The sequence below is a fragment of the Malaclemys terrapin genome, chromosome 10, assembly GCF_027887155.1.
Source record: "Malaclemys terrapin pileata isolate rMalTer1 chromosome 10, rMalTer1.hap1, whole genome shotgun sequence".
Classification (NCBI taxonomy): Eukaryota; Metazoa; Chordata; order Testudines; family Emydidae; genus Malaclemys; species Malaclemys terrapin.
The window spans coordinates 16,634,681-16,650,869 of NC_071514.1; the positions used below are offsets into that span (position 1 = coordinate 16,634,681).

The 16,189-nt window shown below is 42.3% G+C and overlaps 1 long non-coding RNA gene across 1 annotated transcript in view; it reads right to left on the reverse strand.

The window, feature by feature from the left end:
- Window positions 1-551: 551 nt before the first annotated feature.
- Window positions 552-16,189, reverse strand: part of LOC128844531 (uncharacterized) — a 74,508-nt gene continuing 58,870 nt past the window's right edge. The window contains exon 3 of the long non-coding RNA XR_008446488.1: window positions 552-4,840. This is a non-coding gene — a long non-coding RNA (uncharacterized LOC128844531). The remainder of the gene's footprint in view (window positions 4,841-16,189) is intronic.

The following is a 16,189-nucleotide window of genomic DNA, read 5'->3' on the forward strand; positions in this document are numbered from 1 at the left end:
AGTTCTCATACATCAAGCTCTAAGATCTGCAGTTTTCTATCAAAAATTCTCTCCCTCAAGACAGCATTAGAAATGGAAGGTAAAGTGACAGATTTTTTGGCTTTGAAATCCTCTTGTGAGAGGAGACTATCCAGGCTCACTCAGGAACAGCCACCTTTCCAGGTACAGCTCAACTAGGACGGAAAGCTAAACTAGTTATAAATGCCATTCAAGGCCTAATGTAAAGGTCAGTAGAAGGGGCCTTTTGTTTTAGGGCTGCAGTTCATCATTCTAGTTCACACTGGGATACAAACCACCCAAACCAAAGAAACGTAGAGTTAAACAAAACAAAACAAAACCCAGTTTGAGCCTAAAAGGCAGAGCAGTACATGAATGGCTAGAAAATTTCTGGCATTTTTTCACTTTTATATCAATCTTAACTTTGAGGTTATTGTACTGAAAGTCACCGAAGTGACTGATTTTGTTTTGAAGGGTGGCTATTTAAAACATTAACATTTGCCCACAGACACCGGAGTTTTTCTGTATGCTTATTTCCTGTTCTATGTTACCACTCTATTCTATTATTACCTGTTCTCGGATACCACTGTTGTGGTGACTGATGGCAAAAGCGAAAAGAACAGGAGTACAGAGACTAACAAATTTATTTGAGCATAAGCTTTCGTGGGCTACAGCCCACTTCATCGGATGCATAGAATGGAACATATAGTGAGGAGATAGATAGATATATATATACACACACAAATAGAGAACATGAAAAGGTGGGAGTTCCCCTACCAACTCTAAGAGGCTAATTAATTAAAGATGAGCTATTGTCAGCTAGGGTTTCTTTTTAATGGCAACCATTGTGGCAATCCAACCTCCCACATATCCTTGTACAATACGTCAGTACCGAAAACGTAGCATAGGCCAGTTGTATTATTAACATAAAGGTGGCCAGATACAGGTCTTGCTGTTTCTCCTGTTTGAGTAAACCGTTAAAAGGAACACAAACCTCCTATTCAAAATGCCAGTGCCGTGACACTGAAACCAGAGTGAATCACAACATATAAACAAATGCTTTTCAGTTGAAGTCTCATTATTGAACTGGAGCTGTATTGTGCTGCTGTTTAATGTCAGCTGCAGCAGGCACGCACCAATGAAATAACTGATTTTCATAGTCGAAGGAAGACTATATCGCTAATGTAGAGTATTGCAATTTTACTATAATGGAGTTTAAATCTACACTAACTTCACAACGTCCTATAAAACTTATTTCTCCCGCCCCCCGCCCCCCCCGAAAGATTTAGTCCATGTGAATTTATTTTCTGCATGTGGATTTTACTTCATCTGTTCCAACTGAGTACCATACTCAAATGCTGTATCGTTTTTCCTTTTACTCTAATTGCTGTTGTCGTAAAACTCCACCTGCCATCTATGTTGATGTTCAAGTTTTACCATATTTACTAATCAATCTTTAGGAGTACTTCAATAAACATACATCAGAACAACTTTGAAATTGTCATTTTATGTATGAATACATGTACAGGAATCCCTTCACCTTCCACTGACATGCCACCAACCTCCACAGCAGAAATTAAACACCATGTAGCAACACTAAATAAGTAGCTACTTAGGACCGGAAGTGAAGCATACTGAAACTGTATGGGGACTTTCAGCAAATAGAATGTATAAGTGTGTGATCTGGAGTTTGGCCAGGATTGCATTCCTGTTCTTGTAGAAAATGACTTAGGAACTTTAAGGACTGCAAGTATTCAGGACCTTGAGATTTCTTATCTAAAATTATCAACACCATTTTGTGCATCAACCTGTATTTTTCATGAAGATCTCTCATATGAGTATCAGACAAGTCCAGCCCTGATGCAATCAGTCTGAGATGGTACAACAGCACACTTGAGTGTGACTGGTTTTTTGTGGTAGCATTGTAGCTATGTTGAGAGATGTAAGAGAGACAAGGCAGGTGAGGTAATATCTTTTATTGGACCAACTTTTGTTGGTAGAAGGGACAACATTTAAAGCTTCACAGAACTCTTCCTCATGTCTGGAGAAGGTAACGGAGGTGTCCAAGCAAAATACAAGAGGAGACAGATTGTTAAACATAATGGGTTCACAGGTTGTAGGAGACCACTTAAAATGAAGTGGGCAAGTAACACCCCTGCACTCCTAGGAAAATGGAGAGGTAGTAGTGGGAGGGTAGGACAGTGGAGGTAGCAGGGTATGTTACAGAGTCTTGAAATGGGCCATAAAATCAGTGTCTCAAGTCCATGGTTTTTAGTGTCCAGCAGTTTTGAATTTAAGGGCTTGTCTATATTTGAAATGCTTTAGTGGCATAGCTGCATGGCTCTAGCACTTCAATATAGACACTACCAATGCTGACAGGAGGGATTCTCCCATCAGTATAGGTAATCCACCTGCCAGAGAGGCAGTAGCTAGGAGAATTCTGCTGTCTACACTGGGGATTTGGTCAGTTTAACCACGCTGTTCAGGGGTGTCGATTTTTTTCACACCCCTGGGCGATATAGTTAAGCTAACTTAATTTTTTAGTGTAGATCAGGCCTAAGTGCGCCCATGCTCATCTCTTGAAGGTGTTGTGCAGGTTTCCTATGAGGATGAAGACTGAGAGGTCAAATACGGAGTGATCGCTATGTGAAAAGTATTCTCGCACGGGTGATAGACAAAACATGTGTTTATCATTTTTTGGTGAGAGTTCATTTGAGAGCATAGTGATTGGTTTCACCCATAGAGGTGTTGTTGCGGCATTTGATGCATTGGATGAGAGACACCACTTACTGTGATAGGCATGTGTAGGACTTATGGATCTTGAAAGGCATGTTGTAAAAAATTATAAATGACAAAAACACCACATCACCCATGGGCAAACACTTCTTACAAAGCAATAACTTCATATCTAACCTCTCAGTCCTCATCCTCAAAGGAAACCTGCACAACATCTTCAAGAGACAAGCCTGGGAATTTAAATTCATAACTCTCCTGGACACTAAAAAACAATGGACTTAACAGAGTCCATGGTTTTATGGCCCATTACAACAATTTGCAACACACCCTGCTACTTACAAACCCTTCAGTGTCCTATGACTGCAGAGATGTTAATTGCCCACTTCATTTTAAGTGGTTTCCTACAACATGTACGAACCCCCTATTCTTAAACAGTCTGTCCCACCTTGTATTTAACTTGGGCATTCTCGTTCCATGCTCCAAAGCTTGTCCCTTCCACCAACAGGAGTTGGTCCACTAAAAGATACTACCTCACCCACCTTGTCTCTCTTATACATAACAGTAAGCTGTATATGGATGTATCACAATTAGGCCTCAGTGTATGTCTAAATTTATGTTCTAAATGCACTCAACCAGATCAAACATTATCAGAGAGTAACTCTTAGTTATCAAAGTATAGCTGAGTGAATAAATAACATTTGAATTGAGCATCTTTTTCTGCTTGTGGATTGTCCCACAAGCACCATAAGATTTTCTCTAGTTTATTATTTGAAATTATTCACCAAATAATTTGTGCAAATCATTCTGAGTCCGCAGATTGCTTGTCAGCCATTCACTACATCTGATGTTCAAAACTAGTTCTATGTAGTTGCATCGATACAGTTTGGAAGAGTTTGAGATCAAAATTTGGTTTCTGTGAATATTCTTTAATATTAATGTAGAGGCAGCTGTTGATATCCTTACTTATGTGGAGTAGTGCCTTTCTTCACAAAGCAGCCCATTACCTTCAGTAGGATTATTCATGGATTCACTATTCAATGTGAGTAAAGGTAACCTCAGATAATCTAGCCACTGAACTCACTTGTTAGAATATTTGTGAAAAGCAAACAAATGGAGGTGTGGATAAGGCTGAGTTCAGTTCAATTGTTTTATTTGACCAAATACTCATGGAAATAATTCTGAAAGTATTTACTTTGCCACTATTGAGTTAATTTAAGAAATACACCTGGAGATTGTCTTATCTAAAACGTTCCTTTTTTAATTCACTGTGTAAGGGATCCTTGGAGAAGGTTTCCTTAGCAAAAAAATCTCCCCACTTTCCTTTAGTGCTGATTTGTAAGTTTGGTTGATGTAAGGTTGCTCCTTAGTGCTGTAGTACTGACAAGTACCTTTAGAAATATGTAAAAATCAACTGCTTTGATATATAGCAAACAAAACCCCTACAGGACAAATTTTTAGCCAGCCTTTGATTTTGTGAATCTAGCTTTGCATCCGCAACTGACTGTGTTTGGGGAAAAAAGTAGGCACGTGGAGGAAAAAATGGTGTGCAGTCATGTTGCACATGACAATTCAGTTTTCTTTACGTATGGGGTAGTCACATGGCAAAAGTGGTTGGGCATGAAAAGTTTGAAACTGGGATGCTGAAAATTTGGCTTTGTATCTAAAAGCGTATATGTACAAGATTAGCAATTTAAAAAGATCTAAACACAATTCTTATTTCTAACGATCCTTAGTTCTGTTATCTCAGGACTGCAAACCTCAGCTCTGTGGTCTTTAGAGCAATTCCTTTTGTTTATTTATTTTCCCTTAAAAAGAGAATGAAGTAACATTTTAAAGAGAGAGTTGTTGGATAGCAAAACACATTTGTTACTACTCAATGGCAAGAGTTCAAATGATAGCAATTTTAAATTAATATATACTTTCTGCAAATGTTGAGAGCACATATCCATACCTAGTGTAAAAACAAATGTCCTTAGGTGACACCAAAATGGAGGAGTGTCACTTTTGAGAGGCCAAAGGCGAAATGTGATTCTGGTTCTTGCAGGTGTGTTCTCACAAGGCTGGGAAAGTCTTTATTTTTGGGGGTTTCCATGGAAATGCTGGCAGTCTGAAATGGAAACAAAAATATTTAAAAGGAGATGTTTTTAAAAAAAGAGCATGATTCAAAGATGACTGAAGTTTGTGTTTTTTTGGAGCAGAAAGCAGAAATGTTGTTGTACATGGATTTTGTAGATCTGTCTTTAGTAAATCCAAAAGGAAAGCGTTTGGCACCCATAAAAACAACCAACACTTCCGGAAAATTTGTTTCAGTGTCAGCACACATGGATTAGCTCTTTTAATTCATTTTAGTTCTGTGAAAGAGGCAGTTTTCTATAACTGAATTTCCACACAATCAAAATAATGCTTTCACAAGGATGAAATTTGTGACCACCAAATGTGTGACAAAAACTGAGCAGATTTATTTTATGTAAGAGAATTTGCTCACTTATTTAAAAAAATAAATAAATAAGGTTTTGTTTAAAGATGTACATTGAGACAATTTTTCCTGATTTTATGTCCCTTACTTGTAGTTTAATTAAAGTGCAGTCCTGGGAGAGGCCTCAGCTCTCATTCCTATACGCAGGATTCCAATGGCTGCAGGGTGTGCTTAGCACCTTATACGACTAGTCCCGAAAGGGAGAAATGGCCTCTGTACTGAGGCTATTTTCCACTAACTATGTTGCTGCAACAGGGCTAAGGCGGCTCTGGAGTATACCCCGACAAAGGGAGCCTCTCTGGCAGGTGCATAGCCAGCTGTGCATTCCTCCCTTCACACAGGACCCTTAGTTCAGTTCAGGAGGCTGCTGCAGTGTCCATATGGCTAGGGTAGCTTAGGTAACAGTTAGGACAGCCTTCAGAGATGCCTTAACAAGCACTGAACTAGTACACAGTATCAGGGAGGCTCAAAGCCTTCTCCCTTCTGTCCCTGTGATGGGCTACCAAATAGCCATTCAGAACTAGCTGATCCTAGGCAAAACAAAGGTCGTGCACAACCCCTTTCTCCAGCCTCGGAAGACAATAAGTAAGGTGATCAAGTGAGGAGGGAACCGATAGCAGTGCTATTTATATATTACAACTGGAAAATGGCATTTGCAAGTGCCTCAGTTGTAGGGTCCCACTGAAAGAAGAAAAAAAATCCAGCATCTGTGGAAACTTCCAAAAATTGCCTCTCAGGGTGGAAACCGGATGTATATTTTGTTGAATCAGGCTCTTAATTATGGAGCATACAAAGGGATTTCTCCCATAGTATACTTCCTTTTAAACAATAGTGTCACACCTGCTTTTCTGACAAGCCTGGTAGCACTTGATGTATTGTTTGTTTCCACAGCAATGTCCTACTAATCAGCAATTGATCCTCCTCTTTTCATTTTAGTGTCTTTGCTGCCCAAATTTCTTCCAATTTACTTGTCATTAAAACAAGGATCTCCAAGTGACCCCCAATCATCTGCCCTTCCTGTCCATTCCTGGTTATGCCAAAAACTGTTAGTTCACAACAGGAAACCAATAGCTTGTGCTATCAGGAGACATTTCCTTCACAGCACAAAACGTCTGAGTAATAATTTCAAGCAAGGCTTCACCCATTTCCTGTAAAAGGAGGAAAGTTTGCCTATCCCAGTCCCTCAGAGCTCTCTGTTTCCATCCCTTCTGTGATGTAATGCCTTCTGTATAGGGAAGATGGATCATTTTCCCTTAGCAGTACTAAGTTCAATATCCTGTATAAAGATTTGGTACAGCTCTTTCAATGATGAAATGTGTAACATTTACAAATAATTAAAAGATCTGCCACAGTTTATACATGTGGCATCCCCTTTTTCAAAATAAGTTAAGGTTCTGGAGTCCAGGGAGAAAAGCTACGATGGAAGGAGAAGGCTTAAGATTCACACGTTCTGTTTTATGAAATGTTTTGCTTGTAAAGAAGAATGTTAGCGTTACAGCTATAACTTATGAACATTTTTCCAGTAGATGTGAGGACTCAGCTAGTTATCAGAACACTTGCTAAATGCCAGACCACTAAGGATTGGAGTGATAATTACTGGTTATGTATGTTACTCAAATACATCAGAGAGAGAGAGAGAAAATACTGTCTGTCTTGACTCAACAAGTCACTTTTGCACATGCTCAAGTCCCTCCCTACTCAGCAAAGCATTTAAGCATGTGCTTGCTTAAGTGTTTTGCTGAATTAGGATTTAATACAATGTTAAGGTGGCACAGTTAAAAAAAATAATCACAAACTATCAGGAACTACAAAGTTAAGGTTCCAGTAGAAGTAGATCTGTGTTTTCTGATGCATGTTTTTAGACAGCAATGTATTAAGACAGTATTTCCCAAACTTGGGACACCGCTTGTGTAGGGAAAGCCCCTGGCGGGCCGGGCCGGTTTGTTTACCTGCTCTGTCCGCAGGTCCGGCCGATTGCAGCTCCCACTGGCCGCGGTTCGCTGTTCCAGGCCAATGGGAGCTGCTGGAAGCGGCGTGGGCCGACGGACGTACTGGCCGCCATTTCCAGCAGCTTCCATTGGCCTGGAGCAGCAAACCGCAGCCAATGGGAGCCGCGATTGGCCGAACCTGCGGACAGAGCAGGTAATCAAACTGGCCCAGGTGGCTAGGGGCTTTCCCTACACAAGCGGCATCCCAAGTTTGGGAAACACTTTAAGCTACTCCTTTAACAAGCAAAGTAGGGATAGAAAATTCATATGTTCAGTGACAGAGTAACAGCCGTGTTTTATGTTCAGTGAGGCTACGTTATTTTGATTAAACCTAATTTTGCATTTCTTGGCCTTTTTATTTTTATTAAGCAACTACAACATTGAATTACCACATTCTTACCCAACTAATTTGCTAGAGATTTCTTTAAAGAACCAAAAGGCTCGTGAGTGGGATTTTTGTTTATCCCATGTAGGCAAAACGTGCCAAAGCCACTTCATAGTGGAAAAAAAACACTGAAATCTGTATAAGCTTTTAAGCCAGTTCAAGTCCGGAAGGCTGACTAGTGCTTAGAGACCTACAGTAATAAGTGTACGCTTCGGAGAAGATGCATCCACAAAATACATATCCAAACTCTCAACCTTAGAACAGAGTCGTATTATACATCCTTATGGATCCTTGTGTATTTCAAAGAGTTATAACTTCTAACCAATTTTTAATCAAAACGTAGACCCTACTGACCATATCCGTACCAAGTTCCAAATCTCTGCTGCTTTTAGTTAGCTACCCACTCTTCTACACAGATATCTCCACTGCAGGAAAAAAATGTCTTTTCCCCATTTACAACAAGCTACAGCTGTTTTGCCCACTCTGTCGCTTAAAAAAAAAAAATCACCTTTTGGATGGAGACCAGACATCTCAAAAGGAGAAGTTGTCAGAACGTTTGAGGATTTGAAAATGGTCTTTATCACAATTGTTACTCTATTACTAACTGAAGCATTCCCTACTAAGGAAAAGTTATAACAAATAGCTGTCAGTTTTTCTGAAGGCAGAAAACATTTTATTATACTTGTGTCCTCTTTCTTTTTTGTTATCTGACCCAACATAAAACACCACACCTCTGTTGTTTGAAGTCACTCATTCCAATCAAGACGCCCAGCATGCTTAATCCTATATTTTATGTTTTATTTCCTTTCTCTTTCACAGTCTCCATCTGTGGCTCTCTCTGTCTCTTCCATCAGCTAGAAAGCACACCAAATATACAACCACACCTTCCTCAGCACACACTCTGGTCATGTCTACAGTAGCTAAAGAAACCGTTTTAGTACCTCTTGGCAGAACGGTGCTTAAGCATAGCTTTGTGTTTGAACTAGCCCTTGCTTGAAAGGAGTGAATGTGGTTTTCCAGCTGAAGGTAGACAGGACTTTAATGCTGTACATTTCAGAGTCTGCTTCTAAGCCAACATTTGCCAGTTAGTGGTACAATGCTGTGTGGAGTTAGCATTATTCTCAGAAAACTTTGCCTAATAAAACTACAATCTTAACAGCACTCAATGCCCAGTCTCTAAGTCAAATACTGTAGATAATAGATACATGGTCAGTCTCTGAAAACAGCCAGTTTTCTAATCCCCATACAAATGCATTTATGATTTCAGTGGACCGAGGGCAGCATTTACCCCAAACTATCATCATCCAGCAAAAGAGTCGCTGAGGAAAATTCCTAGAAAACACTATTCACTGCTATTTTTAATTCTAACATATAACTGAATGTTGTGGATTTTTTAATTTCAGTACGTTTTCCTCTGAAACTGACAGTGCATGGCAACTTCTTGTTATTTGACTTTCACCATTGGGGCTTATAGAGCACCTTTCATCAGAAAATCTGACAGCATTTTATTAAGGCTAGAAGAGCTGAATATAGCTAAGCTGAATGATAAGGAGGAAGAGTACATCCTTCAAATACTTGTATATAGACAGTTACCACCACGAGAAAAAAATATTACTTAAGTGCTTACAAGGGCATAAGTGCAACAGGATGAAATTAAGGGAAAATTTAGGCTGACCATCAAGAAAAGTTTCCTGCTAATGTTCTCTGTTAGTTCACAGGATAGTCTTCTATGGGAAGTAGGAAAAGCCCAGATCAATTAGGACTTTTAAACATAGACTGATTAAGCACTAGGGAATTCCCTGAATTGGCAGGGGATGACTTTATAGTTCCCTCCCCCATCTCTAACTTGTGTAATATTATATATTCCTGCAGAATTGAACAGAGAATGGTCACTTTTGAACAGAATTTGTAAATCATCCGATAGAATGTATTAGAGAATTATATCCCTCCTATAAAATTCATAGGCAAATAGTGCTTAAACTCATCTTACTAATAGATAATCAGAGTTTAGAAAGGTTAAGGATATATCTATACTGCAATCATGGGTAGACATACCTACACTAGATTTAATCTAGCTAGCACAAGTACAGTGAAGCTGCAACAGCGTGGACGTCAGAGCAAACCAGCTCTTGGGTATGTATCCAGGGTCCTGGTGGCCTTGTACAGCCTGTGCTGAAGCCCAGGTTGCTGCAGCTTGATTACTATTGGCACTTAAGCTAGCTCAGATATGTCTACCCGTGCTGCAATCACATTGTGATGGGTTGGATCCCCCCTTTCTGGGGTGCCACTGAGCCTTCTCATCTGAGTTTCCCTCACTCTGTGTTGCTGTGTCTGGCTCTCAAGCCCCTTTCCAGGGCACCGCGCATACACACACACATGCACACACCCTCCCCCCACACAACTGTAGAATCACAGAGTCTGCGACCAGTGCTGTATAGAAATCCATATAGCGTAAGCTCATGAAATTCACCCCCTCCCTCAATGTGCTGGGAGATATGCACACCTTTTTGCCCCCTTCCCCCCCCCCCCCCCATATGAATTGCACAAACTGGGTTTTGGAATAAACAAGAAATAAGTTTATTAACTACAAAAGGTAAATTTTAAGTGATTATAAGGAGTAGCAAACAGAACAAAGCAGATTACTGAGCGAATAAAACAAACCACGCAAACTAAGCTTAATACACTCAAGAAACAGGTTACAAATAGTAATTTCACACCCAAAGGTTATGTCTACACTGGCAATTAAATGACAAAACATTTGTCTTTCAGAGGTAATAACATTCCCCCCTCCCCCCCCCCCAAAAAAAGTTTTGCCATGACAAGTGCCAGTGTGAACAGCACGTTGTCGGCAGGAGCGCTCTCCTGTTGACAAAGCTAACCCCATTCGTTGGGGGTAGAAGTTGTCTGTTGGCAGGAGAGCCAACAAACAGCGGCTACACTGCATGACTTTTAGCGGCACGGCTGTGGCGACTCAGCCATGTCGCTAAACGTTGTGTAGTGTAGACAAAGCCTTAATGTTGTTTTAGGCAGGTTGCAGAGTTTCTGCAGCTCAGAGTTCCAGTTCTCTCTCTTTACAGACTAGACCTCTATCTCAGCCTGCACTCAGACCTTGCCGTTCCCCTGCTTAGTTCCTTTGTTTCTTCAGGTGTTTTTAGCAGTCTTCCTTCTTGGGTGGAGAGGCAATGGAGAAGAGCCCTGATTGACTTACTTCCCAGCCTTAAATAGAATTTACATAAAGGGAGGAATCCTTTGTTTCCAGTGAAAAAATACCAGCAATGTCCAAGGTGGTACTCCGTACCAGGTGACATCATCACATTACCTTGCTGTGTCAAAGCAACATCCCAGGAAGGTGGGAGATTAGTATATTCAAAGTTCTATTGTCCTTTTTAATGGCCCATTCAGGCTGATTGCTTACTGTCTGGTGGGCGTTCCCCAAAATACACACCCAGTTGTAATTGCTATATAGTCAATATTCCTAACTTCAGATACAGAAATGATACATGCATACAAATAGGATAATCATATTCTGTAAATCATAACCTTTCCAATGATATCCCACTAGTCCCATCTTGCATTAAATATACAACTTAGTTATGTTATATTCATATCATAATATTTCTATGAAGAATATGGGGTGTAACATTCCACACTCATCCTGGTTGCAGTGTAAACATACTGTGACAGACCCAGACCAGTGGGGTACAGGAGTCTGGTAGAGGGCAAATATACTAGTCACTGGATGAGTAGTTTTCTGTTCCCTGAGTGACCAGAGCAGGGGCTGCACTAGAGTAATCAGGAACCTGCTAGAACCAGTTAAGGCAGGCAGGCTAATTAGGACACCTGGAGCCAATTACGAAGAAGCTGCTAGAATCAATTAAGGCAGGCTAATCAGGGCACCTGGGTTTTAAAAAGGAGCTCACTTCAGTTTGTGGTGGGAGTGTGAGGAGCTAGGAGCAAGAGGTGCAAGGAGCTGAGAGTGAGAGGGTGTGCTGCTGGGGGACTGAGGAACACAAGTGTTATCAGACACCAGGAGGAAGGTCCTGTGGTGAGAATAAAGGAAGGTGTTTGGAGGAGGCCATGGGGAAGCAGCCCAGGGAGTTGTAGCTGTCATGCAGCTGTTACAGGAGGCACTATAGACAGCTGCAGTCCACAGGGCCCTGGGCTGGAACCCGGAGTAGAGGATGGGCCTGGGTTCCCCCCAAACCTCCCACTTGACCTGGACTGTGGGTTCTCCCAGAGGGGAAGGTCTCTGGGCTGTTCCCTAACCCACATGGTGAATCCTTGAGGCAAGAAAATCTGCCAATAAGCGCAGGACCCACCAAGATAGAGGAGAAACTTTGTCACAATACCCCAAGATGCTTAGTCAAAGAAACACAGCAAATCAATGACAATGAGAGGACTGATGGATGCTTTACGCTAATCCAGGGGTTGGCAACCTCTGGCACGTGGGTTGCCAGCGTAAGAACCCTGGCGGGCCGGGCCAGTTTATTTATCTGCTTATGCAGCAGGTTTGGCCGATCGCGGCCCCCACTGGCCGCGGTTCGCCATCCCAGGCCAATGGGGCGGCGGGAAGTGGCACGGGCGAGGGATGTGCTGGCTGCGGCTTCCCGCCGCCCCCATTGGCCCAGGACGGTGAACTGCGGCCAGTGGGGGCCGCGATCGGCCGCACCTGCCGCGTCAGCAGGTAAATAAACTGGCCCAGCCTGCCAGGGTGCTTACCCTGGCGAGCAGCATGCCAGAGGTTGCCGCCCCCTGCGCTAACCACTTACAACCACACACTCTAAAATGAAGTTTCTTCTCATGTACATTGAATAATGTCAGATGGCAAGTGGTTCCAGACTCACCATTGTTATGCAAGTCAAAACTGGTGGCGGAGGACCACAGTTCTCACTAAGGCAGCAAGATGTTTTCATAGATGTGTTTGGGGGGAGGGCGGAGCTGGTGTAAAGAGGCCACATGTAGTGCAATCCAAATACACTGTGGGATGCTGGGAGCAAGGAATGGCTGAGTATCCCCACTAAGGGCTTGGCTACACTTGTGAGTTACAGCACAATAAAGGAGCCCCGGGTGCACTACCCGTCCACACTGGCAAGGCACGTAGAGCGCTCTGACCCCGCGGCTACAGCGCTGCTGGTACTCCACCTCGGCGAGAGGAATAACGTTTGCAGCGCCTTGGCCACAACGCCCGGGCATCAGTGTGAATGAGGTGTTGCGTTACTGCGCTCTGATCGGCCTCCGGAAACATCCCATAATCCCCTTAAGTCAAGTGGCCCCTCTTGTCATTGTTTTGAACTCCTGTAGGAATGCGCAAATGCCCTTTCAAAGCTCCATTTCTGACAGCCGGCATGCAAACCATTACTGTGGAATGCTGTGTGAGAGAGAGAGGCGGGTGGGAGGGGGAGGTCTGCTGCTGTCTGAACTTACAAGACAGCATGCTGACATGCTCTCAGCCCCCCCAAAACCCACTCTCTCTCCCCCCCCACATACACACAACATACTCCCTGTCACACTCCACCCCACCCCTCCCATTTTAAAAGCACGTTGCAGTCACTTGCATGCTGGGATAGCTGCCCATAATGCACCACTCCCAATGCCGCTGCAAGTGCCACAAATGTGGCCACGCCAGTGTGCTTGAACCTGTCAGTGTGGACAGACTGCAGCGCTTTCCCTACTGCGCTCTACAAAGGCTGGTTTAATTCAAAGCGCTCTACATCTGAAAGTATAGACATGCCCTAAGTTCACAGAGATAGGAAGTAGCTAATACCTGGCACTTTTTAACAAGGGTCTTTTCAGGCAAGTCAAACCATAATGATCAAAGCAATGATGTGAACAATACTGCATATGTAACTCTTAGCTTCAAGTCACGTTAGGCTGCAACACAGTCTTGGAAACTGGATGTGTTTATAACCTATATTCCTTAACTCAGTTAAATCCTTCTTACACCTTTCATGCCAACATTTCTTCTACATGTTGTTCAGACTCTCATTATGTTTGACATTTTATTTCCACTATTGCAATGTCATCTCCTTCTTTTGCTCATTCTCACAATATATGTTGGCCAATCTACAAAAATGTAATGATGTTTCAGACTAGACTAACATCATATTTTGACTACATCCATTCTGACACCGAGGGCTGTAATGCAACCAGCTGTTCATCATTAATATGTTAAACAAATAAAGTCCCCAGTGAAAGCCTATATGCTAACTATATGATGCAATGAAACTTTGGGTCATGTGAAAATTCTATCATCGTATCACCAAACATTCCCCTGATATGTAAAACGTCAACTAACTCATCAGAAAAGTCTCATTAACATGTCATCTGGAAGTGTAATTGGCTAAACTGATAGACATAAAACATGCAGTGTATGTCCGGCGTGCTACTGTAGTAAACTCTCATTCCCTCTGTACTATAGGAAATGGCTCCACGGCATTTGAAATAAAATTGAAGACTGTTTTCTTTTCCCACTCCTCTCTCTCTCTGTGGTATATATTTGTAAAGGCTATTCCTAATTAACTCCCTGTCTGGGTGCTCTTATTCCAGAATAAGAGTGCTTTATTCTGAATTAGTTTAATCCACTTTGGAAGTAGATTAAAATTCCTCTTTGAATTCATATCCTACTTTAATCTTTAATTAACTTCCTTGTGTAGACAAGCCCTAAGAGAAAACAGGGCAGGAGAGGCCATCAGTTACAAAAGCCCCAATGCAGAGTAATCCAGAATGATGACAAGTGGTTATGATAAAATAGAGAGGGAAAGGGTTGGGGGAGGAGAAGGGTAAAAAAAAATGCAAGGGGTAGGAGAGCTAAGGAAAGAGGGTGAGAGCGGTCTACTGTAAAATAAAACAAACCCACTGCCGACAGAAATACCATTTCTGACAGACCCGAAGAAGAGCTCTGTGGAACTTCAAAACTTGTCTTGCACCAACAGATATTGGTCCAATAAAAGATATTAGCTCAGCCACTTTGTCTCTCCTATCCCGGGACCAACAGGACTGCAACAACACTGCAAACAATCCAGACAGTTGACTGTCGCATACACGGAGCCAAGTAATGGAATTTACACCCACTTCCAAATTCAGCCCTAATGTATCACAGTGGTCAATGTTCAAATTTGGGGATTTAAGTTAGGATGCCCAGTTCCACAGTTGAAAACTCACCTATTTTAGGTACCTACATGCTGATTTAAGGGCTTTCATATGGAACTGGCAACCAGGCTTGGAAATTGGACCCCGGGGGCCTGATTTTCAGAAGTATTGAGCACACACAACTCCAGTGGAGGACAGTGGGAGTTGCTAGTGCCCAACACCTCTGAAAATTAGGTCCCATGTGTATATAGTGAGCTGTATCTGATTTATTTATCTCAGACATATTTGCTTAATAACATACTACATATGCCATCTCTGTTGATGGACAGCACTGAAAAGAACTTCCCTGAAGTTAATGTGAGTAAACTAAGGATGGACTCATTTATATGTATGCCCTGACTTTCTTATACCTTATGTAATGAATCTGCTGAGCGGTAATAGGTAGTAGCAGCAATGGGGTGAATCTGCTGCTACTCTCTGGCTCCTGACTGGAGGATAAGTAAGCTGGGGGGGAAGGTTCAATGGCAGTTAGGAGAATATTTGGAGACTTGGGGACACAGTAGTGGAGGCACCTGTTCCTGGTGACTGTTCAGAGAGTCTGAGCTCAGATATCCAGAGCTGTTTGGGTGTGATTGGTTCTATCTTGGTTTAAGAACAACAGGGCTCATTTGCATAGCATGGCTAAGAACATGTACACGGTGCAAATAAAGTACATAATACCTGGCTCTGTGACATCGTTTCTCTCAGCAGAAACTGACTTGCTGCAAGGCCCCCCAAATCCTACCACTGTACAGCTGAGGGGCACTACTTGTGTTAAAAGTGGGCTTGAGTTTCCAGTGAGAGAAATTGTGAGCTGGTATTCTGGTGAAACAAACAGCTGAGGTGTGTGCAGAAATCAAAGCTGCCCAGGAGGCACTAAATGTGGGGTAGAACACCCCACACCCAGAGCAACTAGAAGAGGGCCAAAACAGGGTCTGGAAGTTTCTCAGAAAGGACAGAGATGATTTGAAAACTGGCAAAATCCATTCATCTGGAAATAAAAACTTTATTGGGACAGAAGCTACAAGGTGTCCAAACAGAGATGTAGCCCAGCCACAAAATACTCAGTTGGGGTTGGCAACACAGACTGAAGAGGTGACTGGCAGCTTGCTCACCATGGACCATAACATTATGCTACCTCTGCTAGTGGAAAGCTATCCTAATGCTACAGGAGAATTCCCCATATAGTAGGATCATTGAGTGGTATAGGATGGGGCTGGGGTGTCCCTGAGTCCCAGCAAACCCTAGTCTGGGCTCTAGAGACCAATGGTAGTCCATACACATTAGAACAACCTGGCCCAGTGTGCTGAGTACTCCAAGAATTGAAGTCTTTGGCTTTTTCACTATACAAGCTGTGAACTACAGTTTTATACACATGCTGTGCTTAGCTCTATTATCACAGAGGATTCATTGAAAAAAATCAATGGACAGTCATTGGGGGTGGGGTGGGAAGGAATACCACATGGCCTTTCCCAAGTG